Source organism: Spermophilus citellus (genome assembly GCF_964194105.1).
Source record: "Spermophilus citellus genome assembly, chromosome: 3".
In the NCBI taxonomy this organism is placed as follows: Eukaryota; Metazoa; Chordata; class Mammalia; order Rodentia; family Sciuridae; genus Spermophilus; species Spermophilus citellus.
Window position 1 is genome coordinate 203,021,102 of NC_138184.1, and position 17,483 is coordinate 203,038,584.

Here is a 17,483-nt window from a genome sequence, read left to right on the forward strand (position 1 = left end):
GCTGGGAGACCACAGATTAGAGTACACTGGAGTGTGTATATTAGGTCACTCAGTGTCTATCAAAGCAATATCATGCCAGTGAGCTGTACAATAGATTTTGCTGTGTTCTGTTCAAAGAAAATGTGAGGAAAGTGGACATGTGTGTAGCAGACCACAACCGAACACTGAATTCTCCTTGTCTTTAAATGGACGGATTTATTATCCACAAGATGAACGAAGAACAGGAGCACAATAAATAGCTTTGGAAAACATGTAAGGCTGGTGGTTTTATGCTGTTCTTGGAAATAACTGGTGAGCAGATGCATGATGCAGCGAAGAGAGCCCAGGGCCCTGCAGCGGAGGGGAAGAGAGCCTGATCACGGCTGTAGTCTCGGACCATGAACATGGACAGTCACTGCACCTCAGTCTCACAGAACTTCCATGTCCTCATTAATAAATTAGAAAAAATATCTGCCTCCTCTATCTCCACAGATGGGAAAATAAAAAATGAATTCCTAAATGAGAAGAGACTTTTAAAAGGTTGGAAGGAATGCAGCGTGATGGAGTAATGGGTATAACTTGTGATACTTAAGAAATATTAAGAAATGAGAGTAACTTGTGTTAGTCGGTATTTGGTCCATGTATAAAAATAGAAAATCTTTCTTCTTTCAATACTTTGCTGTTTAATTTCTTTTTAGCAGATTACAGTTCACGTTGCCCAAGGTATAATATAATCTTCAGCCAGACAATATGTATAAGGTGAATAACACCATGCCTGACAAGTGAGTCAAATTTTAAAAAGTTGTAAGAATTTGTTTTGTATTTTAATTTTTTATTATAACTTCTGCAAAGGGCTCCTTGACTGTGATTAAATATACACCTGAATTTATATTAATAACAATGGCAAACAGTAATGAAATTATTACTATTCCCCAGGCACTGTTCTAATCAATTTACAAAAGTTAAATTAACTTACATAACCATATATAAAGTGGTTCCAGTTTAGGCTAGATCATCATCTTACAAAAAATATAAGTCTTTGCATTATAATATCATTTTGGGTTAAATACATTTTCTAATTTTGTAAAATGTGAACAAGCCTTCAAAAAAATAATTTTGTTTTATGCCCTGTGGGGTAAATACTGCTCCTTTTCCATTTTTACTGGATGAGAACATTATGTCCCTAGAGGTTAAGTGATTTGCATAGCAAACAAGTGGTAGACCTAGGATTCACCCTCAGGAAGTCTGGCTCTTACCATATCAGATGGCTTTCTGCCATTAGAGGTTTGAGGAAGACCTGTTATCTGTGGGCAATGTCATGGTATCCATTTGACTGATGTGGAACCCAAAAATGAGATACCAGATTTAGACATAATCAGTAACCTAGAAAATAGCTCAAACAAGAAAATGAGTAGTCAATGGAATGAGATTAGATTCCAGTGGATTCATGGCCCTGTGTACATTATAGCAATTGGCTAAGCAGTTATTTTCATGTGGATTCAGCAATGGCTGCCATGTCAGAAATGCACCTCTCAGAAAAGGGAACTAAATATTGGCTCAGGTCTACATCGATCCAGGTGAATTGCAACTTGAAATGTGCTTCTATAACACTGACCACTGTGAGTGCAGAAAAGACACCATTCAATAAAGCAAATGTGGGGGGTCTTTGTCTTTTCTTCTTATAAATTAGAAATATTTCTCATTGTTGTTTGGAAATAAGTCCTTGAAAATCTTTAAAGGACAGGAAGAACTCTTAGATTGAATTCCACTTTGTCTATTTGTTATTGGCTGACAAAAGAGAGTGAAATATAAATAGGCATAGATAGAGCTGAATATATCAGCTTTGTAGCTTTCCCTTCAATAAATTCAGAGATTGTCTTTGTATTCAGTGACCTTTTAGGGGGATTTAAAATAAAAAATCAGAAGACAGTACGATTTGTATATACCAAAGACCCAATTATAATTCTCAGTCTCATTTTTGACGGTTACTTCTCAAAATTCAGCTTAGGTGAGCAAGAGCTGAAAAATATTCCTCTTTTCTGGATAACATTATTAAGTGAAGTGAGGCCTGGATGCTCCTTCCAGCCCTTGTGGATGGTTGCTCTCTTTGGTGACTGATTCCTTAATGAGCTTCACGAGCAGGCCCAGCAGCAAAGACTGCCCAGCTCTCTGTAATAGTGATCAATTCAGACAGATGGAGCTGGGTTGTTGGGACCATTATGTGTACTCTATGAATAACAAAAACTGAAATTGAGACACATTTACAAAAGCATTCGCAAACATTCAGATCTTATGAATAAAAAGCAAAGATGCCAAATTACTTGGATAACCAGTAACCAGCCCCAACAATGTGCTTCTGGGATGGATCATCATTTTAAGAGAAATGTAAGGCTCTAAATTATAATCCCATTATAGTTTAATTTCTTTTCCCACATAAAATTAGACAAAATGCTAAATTTTAGTGTTTTTAAATTTTTATTATTAATGTCATTTTTGGTTAACAAATCAAAGTGGTATACATTTCTGTAGCGCAATATGATGTTTGATATATATGCATATAATGTCTTGAGAGTAAAGCAAACTAATTAATATATCTATAATCTCATACATCATTTTGAGACATTTGAAATTTACTCTCTTATCCTGAAACCTATAATACATTATTGACTGTAGTTACCTGCTGAGCAATAGCCATCAAAAACTATTCCTCATGTCTACCTGAAACTTTGGACCCTTTGACCAATGACTTCCCATTTCTGCCCTTCCCACTCCCCTCCCCACCTCTGGTGACCATTGTACTGCTATTTCCATGGGTTCAATTTCATTAGACTGCACATATAAACGAGACCACAGAGTTTGACTTTCTGAAATTGGGTTATTTCTCTTAGCATAATGTCATTTAGATTCATTTATATCACATTGTCCTTCAGATTCATCAAATGCCAGGGTTTGCCTTTTAAGGTTGAAGAGTATTTATTATGTAAGTATATGGCATTTTCTTTATTCATCAGTTGATGGGCACTTAGATTGATTCTATGTCTTGGCTATTGTGAACAATGCTAAAATGAACATGGGAGTGTAGGTATCACATTGGCAGTGATTTCAGGTGCTTTGGATACACACCTAGAAATGGGACTAACGGGTTCTATGGTACTTTCATTTCTACATTTCTGGAGAACCACCATTTTTATATTTCCACCAACAGGTACAAAGGTTCCCTTTTATCCAACACTTACCCTTTACCTTTTTGACAAAAATTATTCTAATTGGTTTGAGGTGATAGGTGATTATGGTGTCAATGTGCATTTCCCTAATAATTAGTGATGCCAAGCACTTTCTCACGTACCTGTTGGCCATTTGAATGTCTTAAGAAATGTCTACTCTGGTCCTCTTTTAAATTAGGTTATTTGTTTTCTTGCTATTAAATTACTTGAGTTCCTTACACATTTTGAATATCAATCAGATGAGTGATTTACAAATATTTTCTTCCATTCTGTGGTTTGTCTCTTCACTTTGTTAACTGTTTCCTTTGCAATGAAGAATCTTTCTTAATTTAATGCAATTCCATTTTCATCTTTTTTCATTTGTTGCCTGTGCTTTCAGGATCATATTCAAAAAATTAATGCCCAGAACAGTGTTGGGGATCTTTTCCCTTATGTTTTCTTCTAATAGTTGCATAGTTTCAGGTCTTGCATTTAAATTTAAGTCTTTAGTCCATTTTAAATGTATTTTTGTATATGATGAGGAATAACAGTCTAGTTTCATTGTTTGCATATGGATACTCAGTTTTACCAACACAATTTATTAAAAACACTGTTCTTTTCCTATTGTGTTTTTGGAAACTTTGTCAGAAATCAGTTGACCATAAAAGCATGTATTTATTTCTGGAATTTCTATCTTATTCCATTGGGTGATATGTGTGTGTGTGTGTGTGTGTGTGTGTGTGTGTGTGTGTGTTTTTGAAGGTCTGATCTTATTTCTTTGTCACTCTTAAAAATTCTTATTTTTGACTAGACTCAGACTTAGAAGTAGAAACTCTCAGAGAGGACAGCCTGCATCTCTTGGTAATCTATTCCTGGCATTTTTTCTTTGGCTTCTCTCATTCTCTTGGCCAAAAGTTTGGCACATTCTGCAGCCTCTTCCTAATTCTTCTTAGTATGCTGTTTCTTCAGAGCAATACACTGGCACTTGTGTTGCAGGACACATGGAGTAACAAGATACTGAATGTTCAGTGCTTTGGTCCTGGTTTTTTTTTTTTTTTCCTTCCTTGTTAAGAGTTTTCTGACAACATATTGGCAGTCATCATCTTCCTTAGGAGACTGAAAAGTCTGTGGATTCTATTAGCTCTTTTGGATCCCAGTCAACAAGGCATCTATAAGTCCAGGAATATCTTTCTTTCCTTTTTTTTTTTTTTTTTTTACAATAAGCAAGTTGAGAATGCTCAAGATTGATATTTAATGAAATCTCAAACAGATTTGCTTTCTCTCTCCAGTTTGCCTCCATCTATAAATAGGAATGTCCCTTACACAGTAGCAGGTGAACGTGACCATGGGTCAAGACACCCTGCTTCATGGGGAAATCTTGTTTGGGTGAAGAATGGAAGGGTTATGTGCAGGAAGGGCAGAGTGTCAGCAGCAACTTCTGTAGCCATACGCTTCTCATAAAAAGTACAAACTTTGTGTTTATTGTCCACTTCTGGAGCCAGTGGCTGGGAAGGAGATATTCAGCTTCATCTTGGTGCCTGGTATATTTGTTTTCATACCAGTACCATACTGTTTTAATTACTATCACTTTTTAATATATTTTGGGAGTGTGCAATCCCTACTTTGTTCTCTTTGCTCAAAATTATTTGGGATATTTGGACTCATTTGTGGTTCTATGTGAATTTAAGGATTTCATTTTCCATTTATGTTGAAAAAGGACAATGGATTTTTTCCACATTCTTTTATTAGAGCATTACATTTGTATATAATGGTGGTATTTGTTGTTACATATTCATAGGTGCATACAATATAACTTGGCCAATACCTATAACAATTGCAATGAATCTGTAGACCATTTTGGGTGCTATAGACATTTTCACTTTTAATTATCCCAGTCTTTGAACACAGGACATCTTTGCATTTATTTGTATTTTCTTCAATTTCTTTTATAGTACTCAGCATACAATTCTTTTATCTCTATGGTTAAATTTACAATAAATATTTATTTTTTTGTTGCTATCATAAATGGGTTCATTTTCTTTATTTCTTTTTTGGATAGTTTGTTAGCATATAGAAACATTACTGAGATTTGTACATTGTTTTGCATGCTGCAATGTTACTGAATTTATTTATCAGTTCTAATAGTTTTTTTGGTGGAGTCTTTAAGGTTTTCCATATACAAGATAGTGTCATCAGCAAATACAGACAATATGACTTCTTTTGTTCCTACTGAGATTTTTAAAAATATCTTCTTGCTCAATTCCATTATAGGTTAAATACATTTTCTAATCTTGCAAAATATGAATAATTCAATTGCCTTCTACAAAACAATTTCAGTTCACGGATCAGTATGGCAGTTAAAGGCTGCTGCACTGCTTTTAAAAAAAAAATTAATTAAAAGACACTTCAAGTTTAGCCTCTTCACAAGGCCATCCAATTTATTTATAACTTTTATTAATTCTGAAGCCAGCTGCTCCTCAATGGTGCATTTATGTTCAACTAGGTCAGGTCCACTGGGGTGATATTTGGTCTTTCACAGAAGACACACAGAGCCTGTCAGGACAGCCAGCTCAAGCTACCAAATACACATCCATCCCCATGATTTGACTACATGAATTTGTTACATTTCTGTGAAAAAATTTATATATATATATAGAAATCAAGAGATGCATTTCATAAGTCTTTCTATATGGGACTTTGTACACATAAGGCTGTCACTATTAGGGAAACAGGCATTTGGCAAACAGTCCACATTCATGATAGCTGGTTTTCTGGAGCTCGGTTTAGGCAACAGTGAAGGGTACCCACAAACACAAGTAGAAGGAAACACAAAACTGCTCTTTAACACTCTGTTAGGTTGCTTAAGAAGTCTACAGTTACTAAACAAGCCTACAAATTACTCACTTTTAAGAATGCAGCAATTAAATAAAATTCAGTATACCAAAGACTGAGGTGAGATTTAAAAAAAAAATTCATGTTTATATTTCTCAATAATGCTATAAAGACAAACTCTGATAGTGATAATGACAGAGATGACTATAAATAAAAATAGTGCAAAGGCATTTGGCATTTAAAATAGTCAAATATAGGTTAACATTCTCCTTTCCCTTTCAGAAAAGTCAATCATGGCTTAGATGCAGAAAGAACTACGTGAGCCAGTCCCAGTTGACAGGTAAACATTAAATACATCTGAGATGTGCCCTTCCTAGTCTTCTCTGACTTTACTCTGTGGAATGTGATAAGCGCTACACCTTTTAGAGACTATTATTAGCCAGAACTCACTGATGACTGGGCATAGAATATTGAAGTTAAAAGGGGTCCTGGCGACTCAAAGCTCCAGTCTTATTTCACATGAAGGGAACCAGAGGTTTCACAGAGATTAGGTGACATGTTCAAGGTCACAGCTAGTTGGTGACAAGGTTAAATTTAAGTCCAAAATTCATGTCTTTGGACTCCTAATAAGGTTCTCATCCACTCTATCACCCTAAATGTGATGAAAGACAGGTAACTGGTACCAATGCCTCCCCGTTTCTATGTCAGCACACGATTATTAGGTGTATGCTATTGAGTCTGTGAGTTGTCTGAGGTTGGAAGAAATGTGTAGCAATCTAAATGTCACAGGCCTGGAAGTAATCAAAGGGAAGCTGAATGTTAGTTACAACTGTGCATAATGCTTGTAACATAACTGTGGTTGGTTGCAATGTATTATTAGAGCTCGGGTTTCTGTTGTGACTGTATGAACCAGCTGCATAGGGAACTCTGAAGAGCGATCACAAAAATACCTTTCTTTCCCTACTGTCCCTCAAGCAGCAGGGATCAAATAACTGTTTCTCAGCTGTCTGTCTTTTAAACAAAAATATCTCCTTCACTCTACACATATCCGTGGCAAGTTGGTGTCTGCTTCCTCTTCTCTGTTCTGTTCTATTTTTTAGACCCCAACCTTGAATCACCAGGGGATACTGGGACTAGAAAGGGTCTGACATGATGTTTTACAAATTTATCTTGGATTCCTTCAGTACGTCACAGTTTGTGTTCAATAAAGGCAGGCAGCGAAGAACAGGCAGGCGGAAATAGTCTGCAATTGGATACTGGATGTGCAGAATCATCTGCCTCCAGTCGTCGTATCTGAAGCCTTTCCACTCTGAGGGTAGAGGTTTCCATTTGCATTTTGGGCCAGCTGCTATTATGCCAACAGTGTGATGATGGTGTATTTTAATCATCTGCAACCCAGGCAAGCCTCTATACCTTTGGCTAGGAAAGCACAGAGCTTGGTGGGAGTTGGAGGAGCCATCTTTCATCTACCCGACTCCCAAACTGCAAACATATTCCCAAATTCCTTTATCATGTCTCTAAGCCTGGCTACTTACTAAGTGGACATGCTTCTTCTTCTTCTTTTATTTATTTTGTGGTGCTGGGGATTGAACTCAGGGCCTTGTGCATGCGAATAAACACTCTACCAACTGAGCTATATCCCCTGGACATACTTACATACTTCTTAATTTTACTTTGCCCTATTAGCCTCATGTAAAATGAAAATAATAATACTAACTCTTTTAGGGTTGTTGTGAGGATGAATAATATGTATATACAGTGAGGCAAATAAACTATATATATATATGTGTGTGTGTGTGTGTGTGTGTGTGTGCGCATGTATGTGTATATATATATATATACACATATATATTTATTTACAATAATATATATATTTATTTACATATTTATTTATTTAAATATTTATATATATATGTGTGTGTATATATATATACACACATATATATATATATATATATATTTTTTTTTTATTTACAATTTTTATCACCACTCCACAAAGCTAAGAATTTCTCATAGCTTTGGATCTCAACTGACTATAGTCACTTTTACACCAGTGAAGAAATGGTTTATTAAGCTAATGAACATCATATGGCTATTTTGTAATTTATTCAACCATTTCCCTTTTATTGGACACAGTATGTTTTCAATATTCTGCTATGTAAATAATGTCATACTCTATCTGCCACTTTTACCAATCTATCCTTCTGTCTACCCCATGAGGTAGATTATTTTAATTTATCTAACAATTCCTAAATGAGAGGAAGTAAGACTTAGACAATATAAGTACAATATGGTAGCTGTTATATGCAATACTTAAGCTAATCCTTTTGCAACCCAAAACCTTAATCAGTTCCCTACTATCCATCTTTTTAAAAAAATGATTGCAATTAACAAGTGGTTTGTGCACCTAAAGTTGCAAGCTCCATTTATCTAAAATTTTTATCATATGAATCCCTTTACTCCTCATTAATTCAGAATATTATCAGAAGGTAAGGGAGGGGAGGGAATGGGGAGTTGTTGATCAAAGGATACAAATTTTCAACTAGACAATTAGTAAGTGTAGAGATCTATTGCATAGTAGGGTGACTACAGTCAATAACAATGTGTTGTATATTTCAAAATTCGAGTAAGTTTCAAATGTCACATTATAAGCAATGATAGATGAGGAAGAATTAGCTTAATATAATCACACCACACTGTGTATGTGTGTGTGGTGTGTGTGTGTGTGTGTGTGTGTGTGTGTGTGTATATATATATATATATATATAAAATCATCGTATACCTCATAAATGTATATGATTATAATTTGGCACTTAAAAGCACTTAAAATAATTTTTAAAAATATTTATTTTCTTTTAATAGAAATTTTAATAAAAATAAATTAGAATAACTAAAGTGGTATTGTCCTCCAGTTAAAGTCCATGACTGGGTATCAGGAACAATAATTCCAATACTGCTGGCAGTTTCATCAAACTGCACTGACTTTTAAAGGACCTGGGTACTTCCTTTTCTCAATTCATTCCAGATTGACTGGATCAGCAAGAGAGTGACCATGAAGAAGAAGGGGATAACAGAATTACAGGCCAGCAAGAAGATTTTTTTTTTTTTTCTGCTTTCACCTATTGTTGGCTTGTATAACACATTTATTAAAATCTGACTAAACACCTCGTTGTTCAGGGAGAAATTCCTGTCATCACTTTTGGGAGCTGTGTGAATGAGTCACAAAGATGCTAATTTAGAGACAGGCAAGTTTTTTTTTCTTTTTTCTTTTTTTTTTTAAGATAGAGATACCTGAGAAGCCACTATGTAAATACCCCGAATGCATGATTTATAGCATTTTGCACTCAAGGACCACAACAACCCGCAGAGAAAGGAGTCTGGAACTGCACTGGCAGCCCTGCACATCCAAAGCTGAGGTTATCCCCTCTTGACTATATGTTTCCACTCCCAAAAGACCTAAAACTATTATAATGATGACTAAAGTTTATTGATGACTTACTATGTGCTTCCTATGTATTAATTAAATCCATTTAATGTAATCCTCACAATGACCCTATGAGGTAGATATAATTATCATTATTACTTTCTTCTCTCCATTTGATAAAGGAGAGGGTGAGCAAGCTCTCCAGGTTACAGTCAGTGGTACAGCTGGGACTTGACCCAAAGAGCCCTAAGCTACAGGTGGGCCTGGTTTCTGCTCCCTCCTGCCCCTGCCCAGTGCAGTTTCTCCCTCTCAGTCTCCCACTTGCTCTTTAACCGGCACCTCCCTGAAGCATTCCCCAAGCTTGGATTTTGGGTCAGTCAGTCTCCGACCTTCCAACTCTCCCTTCTGCTCCTACCTGCCATGAAGCCTTTAAAGAAAGTGAATGGAATTTAGGTCTATCACTCTAACGGTCACTTCCCTTCAACACAAGGCTTAAACGATTACTAGGAATAACTGAAGAAGAAATATTTAATATAAAAAATAAAAGTACTCATTAAAACAAAAAGGTTATTTTGAGAGAAATCGGTGCTGAAAGAAATCAATTAACTCCAATGCGATGTCTTTTGCAAAAGAGGCAAAGAATAAAAAGGTATAGAGGGACTCCGCTGAGCGAGGTTAGCTCTGGGCTGTGGAATATGGACAAAGGTTTTGGAAATATTGATTCTGGATGTTGTTGGGCTGCTTTGAGAAGATACTCTTATGAAAGAAGGCTGGTGTTGTTTGCATTTATATAATCCAGTGTTCTGTGTGGCATGCGATCTTCCACAGAGAGTCTTGCAGCAAACCTGTCACACTGATGCCACTGTTCTTCCAAAGAAGGCAGTGATCTCTTTTTTGTGCCCATCTTTCATGGGTTTAAAAAATAGGAAACATTTGAGATACCAAGAGAAAAGTTCATCTTTCCTAAGTATCAAGCTTAAAGGAGGAAGAATAATAGTTCTTTTGCTTTCTTGACTTCTGGGTAGATTTTATGATGTTAGTGTCATATTAAAATGTAGTTAGACTTCATGTTGACATGCCATTTTTATGAACTGTTAACAGAAATTATTGACTCACAAATTGAGGGGAAAAACTGAGACTAATATTTTATTTATTATGTTGTAGCCATGTGGTGAATACCAAGTAGAGTTTAGCAGTGTCATAGCCTTTAGTTTCAGTATTCAGTAACGTTTAATTTTAGAATTACATCTTATATTTTTAAAAGTCATTTTAGACTCATTGGGTTTTATTTATTACATAGAAGTTGTCTGACTTAAAATTGTTTTTGAAACAGTTAAAATTAGTATTTTAAATAAAAGAGTATAATTACAATAATGAGTTTGATGATTTATTATAAGAGCATGATTTGCGTACCGTCACATCATAGTCTTATAGGATCCTATTGTGGAAACAGTGTGTGCCATTACCTAAAATGGAGACATAAAGTTCTGTCTCACTTTGCTCTGGCATTTGTAAACAATGTGCCACTCTGAGAAATACACCTTGAATTTCAGGAACCTCCACAGGTAAAAGTTTTCTCAGGATATATTGTAAATTATACAGAAAATATATTGATTTCTAAAAGAAGAAAATTCGGTTTTGCTGGTTTCCACTGAGCCTTTCTAAGAAAACCCAGCCAGTGCTGCCCTTGAGACCAGCTCTGGTTGTCTCAGCACTGATTCTGCACCAGATCACTCATGCCTGAATCCTTTCTGTCCACCATGTCATTCATAATTCTACCAACTGGCTCTGAACCAGATCAAATGCCACCTCCACCCTGAGTCTTCCAAGTCAGAAGAATTGTCTCCCATTCAGAATTTCAACACGAGCTGACCACATCTCTTCATGTTGTTTTTCTTGTGCCTTGTCTTTCTGTGGTTTATTCCCATATCACCCTCCCCAACCAGACTGTGAACTCTTGGAGATCAGTGATTTTGGAGACAGATGACAACTTATCTTTAGTATTATATATGAATTTGTGAGATCACCTGAACCACACGATAAATGAACTGTGGCCTAAACACATAAAACGTGTGATACAATTACAAAATAAAGAAGTGTGGATGTCTTCCATATGGTCTGTAAGAAAAATCACATTATTTTGTAGTGACACCTTGTACTCTGTGAAGCCCACAACATTTATGCATACAAGCAGATGTTAAATACACTGTAATATGGTAAATGAAGAAAGGAAACACCAAATACAGAATATAGTAGAAGGAGTTCAGGTAACATGCATTACCCTGGGATTTTTCTGCTTTTTCAGTGTGGGTAAGACTAGTAAGGACTCTGCCAATTTATCAGCCCACAGCAATCCACAGTACCCAAAATTCCAGTAAATTATAGGGTGAGGGTGGTACTTGTACCCTCAGGGTCCTGAGCTCTGGTGCTTTCCCCACCTGCTGGAAGGGGCCACCTTCAGCTGAATTTCAGCTCACAACAGAGGGCTTCAGTGGAATTTGCTGAAGATTTGAAGAAGGCAGAAGGCCCCTTTCTCTCTATTACCTTTAATTTCAATCTCACTTTCCCATTATAGGGTAGATGTCATTTCTAAATGTCATCAATATCTCTTGAGGAGTAGCCTTATTGCATTCTGATCTTGGCCGTTAAACAGGGTAAAAATAAAAATGTCTTCCCACTAAGCTCATGGATTTAAATAGAGCTATAGGGTCAAGAAGCTGGAAACCAGAGGGAAACCAGAGCTTATCAGACCTCTCCTGGCCTACTGCTGGACTGCTAATCTGCCTCACACCGTGGCCGAAGCTGCTCGACAGCACCACTGGCATTCTCCAGGCTCCGCTACCAAGCTGCACTAGGCACCTGCTGTACTGGCTGCTTATCCAGGTTTGGTCCCCCAGTCTGTCTCTGGAAGACCCTTCAGTGTGATGCACAGCTGTGACTTCTGTCTTCTGCCTGAATTTTTCCCTTCCTTCTCACTGCAGTTTCTGTGTTCTTGAGCATATAGACCCATTCCACTTCTCCTCTGTCCCCACCTGTCTAGATAGTTGAGGTGGGACAATGCTTTAGATAACATGGACTCTGAATAATTGGTTATGAGTAATTGATAATTAGATCAATTTTAGGTTTCAGATAGCAAATTTCTGAGGGTTCATGATTCTCATGCTGCTAAATATTCCTCTCTTTAGAATGATTTATTTTTCACCACTGAGGCAATAGGCAGAAAGGGGCTGTTACCTTAAAACATAACAATAGACAGTAGCAGGGCCTGTTGGGCCCCTCAGTTAGTAGACTAATCTGTGGCTATGATGCTATTAAATGTGCTCAGTCAGAAGTAACTCAGTTCTGCATCTTCTAACCACCTTCCCTTTTCTTGGTAAAACTATCTCTATAATTTGTTTTCAGTTAAAAAACACAAAATTCCCTTGCCATGATACCGAGCCATCATTTTCTCTGTTTTCAGTGGAAAGAAATATAAAGATGTCAGAAAATATACTTTTTTTCCAAGCAGTGCTGTTTTTCATTAGAAGGGCGCTTTTAGGACCTAGTTTCCGAAGTATCGGCTCTGTACTGTTCTATTACCATGAAACACAAAATTGAAATAGGTCTTTTTCTATCAGCAGCACATTACATTTTCCAGTATTAAAAAAGTGCTCACAAGTATTAATAGTTTTCTTCTCCTAGGAAAGGCACACCAGGACAATATGTCGGAACTTCCAGTTTCTTTTGGAGACCTTAAGTTTAAGAACCTAATTTTTCTAAGTTGACCCCAGACAGCCAGGGCATTAAACACCCACTGTGACCTGACTGTAACTGGGTTGGAGAAACGTGCCCACTCTCTGCCTTTCAGTTCTTCACATCTGTCAGGGCAGAAGGATCATTTGCCCACACACCTGCTCTAGGATAGCCTCTCACATACTTCCTTTTCCATGGCAATTTTCAGGATGATTTAATTTATCGTTGAAAGGGCACTTGCAGGGAAAACTTCTTGGAAATTAGAAAATGGGAATCATTTCATGTCCCATTAATGTAAAAATTGTGACCAAGTCACACCTCTGATTTGATGAATCCAGAAGTAGGATAGCCTATCCAGATGTCAAAAAATTCTTGCGTTTGGCAAATGGACATGACGAGAAAGTTTCTTGGGAGCTTTGGAAGGCCCCATGGCTTTGGAGAAGCACATCAGCCTCACAGATGGTAAGCAACAGACCGGAAGCTTCCGAGGCTGTGTTATCCAACTAAGAACACACACCATGGAATGGGCTTCATGCTGGGTGGCAGGGAAATGAGCAGCTCCCACTTCTTGCTTGTTCAGACACGAGAGAATTACAGACATTGGTGCCACCTGCTCCCCCTCCCCCTCCTGCAAGGTCAATATATGAGAAATCTGGGCACCTTCTATGTGTCAGGCAGGTGCTGATCTAAGTGCCTCAGACGCATCATCCCAGTCACTTCTCCTCACAAGTCAATGGGGCAGGAGAGATGACACTGCGGTCTAGATGAGGAAACAGAGGCAATTTTCCCAGGGCCACAGGGTTAAGCGTGAAAGCTGGCAGGCATTCAGACTCAGACGTTGATTCTGGAACCAGAACTCCCATCGGCCAGGCTACAACACCTCAATGCCTCTCAGGTAATATGACACATTTGACTTCTTTCCTCTCTCATTAACTTTCAACAGCAGCTTTGTCAGCTTTCTAAAATCAGAGTTACCGAACTTACTTGGAAATGAAGCAAATGAGCCTGGGGGAGACTTGGTCTCTTGTCTCTGAATGCACAGCAAGAAGGAGCATTGCTGGGATTTGAATCCAGGTATGTGTGAATATGAAGAGCAACTAGAAGTCATAAGGACCAGCTACAGTGAGCCTCTGGTTCATCATGAACAAAAGCTCACCACTGCTAGAGTTCAGGTGTACATATCCCAAAGTCTCAGGAGGCATGAGATGATTTTAGCTAAAATCTGCCTTTCGTATTCACACACATTCTTCTTATAGAGAAAGAGGAAACATGAGACATGTTATTCAGCAACTTCTCTAAGGAACCTTTATCGTGATCTGGACCCAAATTCAAAACATTTCTTCCCCGATTCCCTGTTTGAAATGTTTCTGAGTACCTATTATACCAAAATCACAAAGATTGATATTAATCACTAGAGATACAAAATATGGAAATGATAGCTGCTTAAAAGAAAATATAGATTGTATCATCCAAATGAAGGCCCATCCAAAAATGGTATTTCAAGCCACCATCAGTTCTTTAAATGCTATTTGCATGTTCTTTAGTTTTGTCTACAGAGTTTTCATGGGTCTGCTCGTGCTCCAAGCGTGGGCTGTGCCAAGAGGCACAGCATAAATGGTTTCAAATGCACAGAATGTGATGGGATCTCATTTGAAACCATATGGCTTTTCACTAATGCTCCAAATGGCCACTACTCAAAGGTATGAGATTTAAAAAATAATCCTCCCACCATTAAAAATATATGAATAAATAAACGATGGCAATGACTTCCTTTCCCCCGCTGGATTCGTGGTGGGATGGGGAATACGAATTGCTTCTGCTCTGTGGCTGATTTTCGGTTCAGATAACTCATCTTTATTCATTTCCTTTCAGTCATGATGAGCCATATTGAGAGCAGCTGTAGGCAAGAGAGGAAAAAAGGATCTCCTCATTCCCTCCTTCAAATCGTTGTCAAACAGCTATTACAAAGAATCCATCTGGGCTCAGTGCTGTGCTGGGCACCCAAGAAATAATGGAAAACAGGAGGGGGAAAAAAGACAATTTAAGCTGAATTTAAAGAAGAGATTTAAAAATCACTCGATGGATGACATGTTTTTTTTTTTTTTTTGGAAAAAAATCACCATCAGGATGATTTAATGCAAAGTTAGATAGACTAGGCCTGCAGGGAAACTGCACTTCAATTTAAATTAAAAAAAAACAACAACAAAATAAACTGTACTCCAAAGGTGATGGGAAGCATCAGTAGCAGGAAACTAGTAATGGAGAGACCTGGGGGCCAATTCCAGTGAGAGTTACCCAGAAAGTTAGAAGGTGAGAAATGACTGCCTGTATGTTAAGCCTTGCATCCTAAGCACAGAGAAATGACTAGGGAAATACAACCTGTACAAAATAAAATGAAATAAGAAATGATTTACATTAGTGATTGAGTTTTTAGTTCTGAGAAAATATTCTTCTAGGTTCACCCAGCAAATGAACACAGGATCAAAACTCAGTTTTGTTTTTTAAATTTTGGAAGAACGACAGATATTTTTTTGGCTCAAACTTGGTCTGAGCTGGGAAGTAAATGCTTTTAACACATTTTATTCAAAATGATTTCATCTGTTTTAATATATAAACCCAACAGAAACCTTGTTTATAGATCATTTCACTATACTTCAGTGACACAAAAATGGCTTTGGTTTCAAAGGCAAGATTTGGCAAGTGATTATTGCACAAAATACTGCAGTCTTGTTTATTTTACAACATTTTTGTTCATGAGTTTTTAATGGCTACATGAACCAAATGCTTAGGCAACTGGGCTGATGAGAATAATGAAAAAGAAACATGGATCTGTAACAGGGTGCATTAGAGGACCAACTGCTGCACCAATTTTCATAAAATGTAACTTACAGAATAGAAAAGGTTTCTAAGTTGCATTTGAAAGTGACCAAGAAAGCATAATGAGTAAATTCCCAATGTTCTAAGAATCCAGAAGAAAAATTAACAGGAGAGCCATCATGGAAAACACAAACAAAATTCAAGCTCTGTCTTCTGTCATCGGGCATGGCTGACTGCAGGGTCCTTTGTGACATTTATCCTCCCATGGTTCCTACAACTCTAGTTCTCTGTCCACATCTGCAATGGCATCTTCTCCATCTCCTTGACTGGTCTGTATTCCTGTCCTTCACCCGCTTCCCTAACTCCACTTACCTCTAGTGTTCAGGATCCTGCACCCCGCTATCTCTACCCTCTTTGCTCCTGGAAGTCCACCCCCCTTGTACACCAACAGGTGGTTTCTGATCACTCCCAAATCAACATGCCCTTCCTGAGTCTCTAAACGGTAACCCACAGGCATCAGCTTGTGTCCATCTCCTGCTGTGTCTGCTTCAGATGGCCAAAGCCAGAGACCATCTCCATCACTCAAAGATCCGATCCTCCAGGATTAAAAGCTTTGACTTAGCTTTGGCCTTTGGCCAATATAGCCAATAGGTCACTGAGTCCTGCTGATTTGTCACCTGGCTTTCTCTACGTATTGTATCCTCTCATTAACTTAACCTAGGACCTCATCAAAAATCATAATACTAACAACAACTAGCTGAATAACATAAGCTGTGGAGTGCAGGGAGCTTCCCTTATTCCTTCATGTGAACTATCTCCTTATACAGGAAGAAACCAGGAAGAGAGACTCGTTTATTTGACTGAGGTTACATAGTGATAGGGTCCAGCATTTGAACCCAGGCCAACCTAACAAGCCATCTTTCTTCACAGCTAGACTTGAATAGTTTCTCATAGAATCTTTCACCCACACTGCACCCTACTACACTATGTCACTTTTCTAAAGTAGTGATTTAAATGTGGCAATAAATATCAGCAACCTTAATTATCTATACAGTTTGGCTTGAATTTTTATTGAGTAAAATTTCTGGTAACTTGTCTTAAGAAAATAGTTAGCAACACATGGAAGGATTTATATACAGAGATCATTGCGATATGAAAGATAATAGTTTTAAGTTGGAAACAACATTAATGTAGACAGGCTGGCTAAAGACTACAGTAGTACATTCATAATATGGAATATACCATTAGGAGTGGCTTTTTGCCAGATATGGTGGCACACACCTGTAATCCCAAAAGTTTGGGAGGCTGAGGCACGAGTTTTGCAAGTTCAAAGCCAGCCTCAGGAACTTAGTGAGACCCTGTCTCTAAGTAAAATATAAAACAGGACTGGGATGTGGATCAGTGGTAAAGTGCCCCTAAGTTCAATTCCTGGTACCAAGAAAAAAAAAAAAAGAGTGATTTTGCAAGACAGTATTTGATGATAAGGGAAAATATTT

The 17,483-nt window shown here is 37.5% G+C and overlaps 1 protein-coding gene and 1 pseudogene across 3 annotated transcripts in view; both read right to left on the reverse strand.

The window, feature by feature from the left end:
* CDK14 (cyclin dependent kinase 14) overlaps window positions 1–17,483 on the reverse strand; it is a 600,063-nt gene that overhangs the window by 34,054 nt on the left and 548,526 nt on the right. The window lies entirely within an intron of this gene.
* On the reverse strand, window positions 3,980–4,712 carry LOC308644984 (small ribosomal subunit protein eS6-like; annotated as a pseudogene). The gene has a single exon. The product of its transcript is annotated as a small ribosomal subunit protein eS6-like (transcript).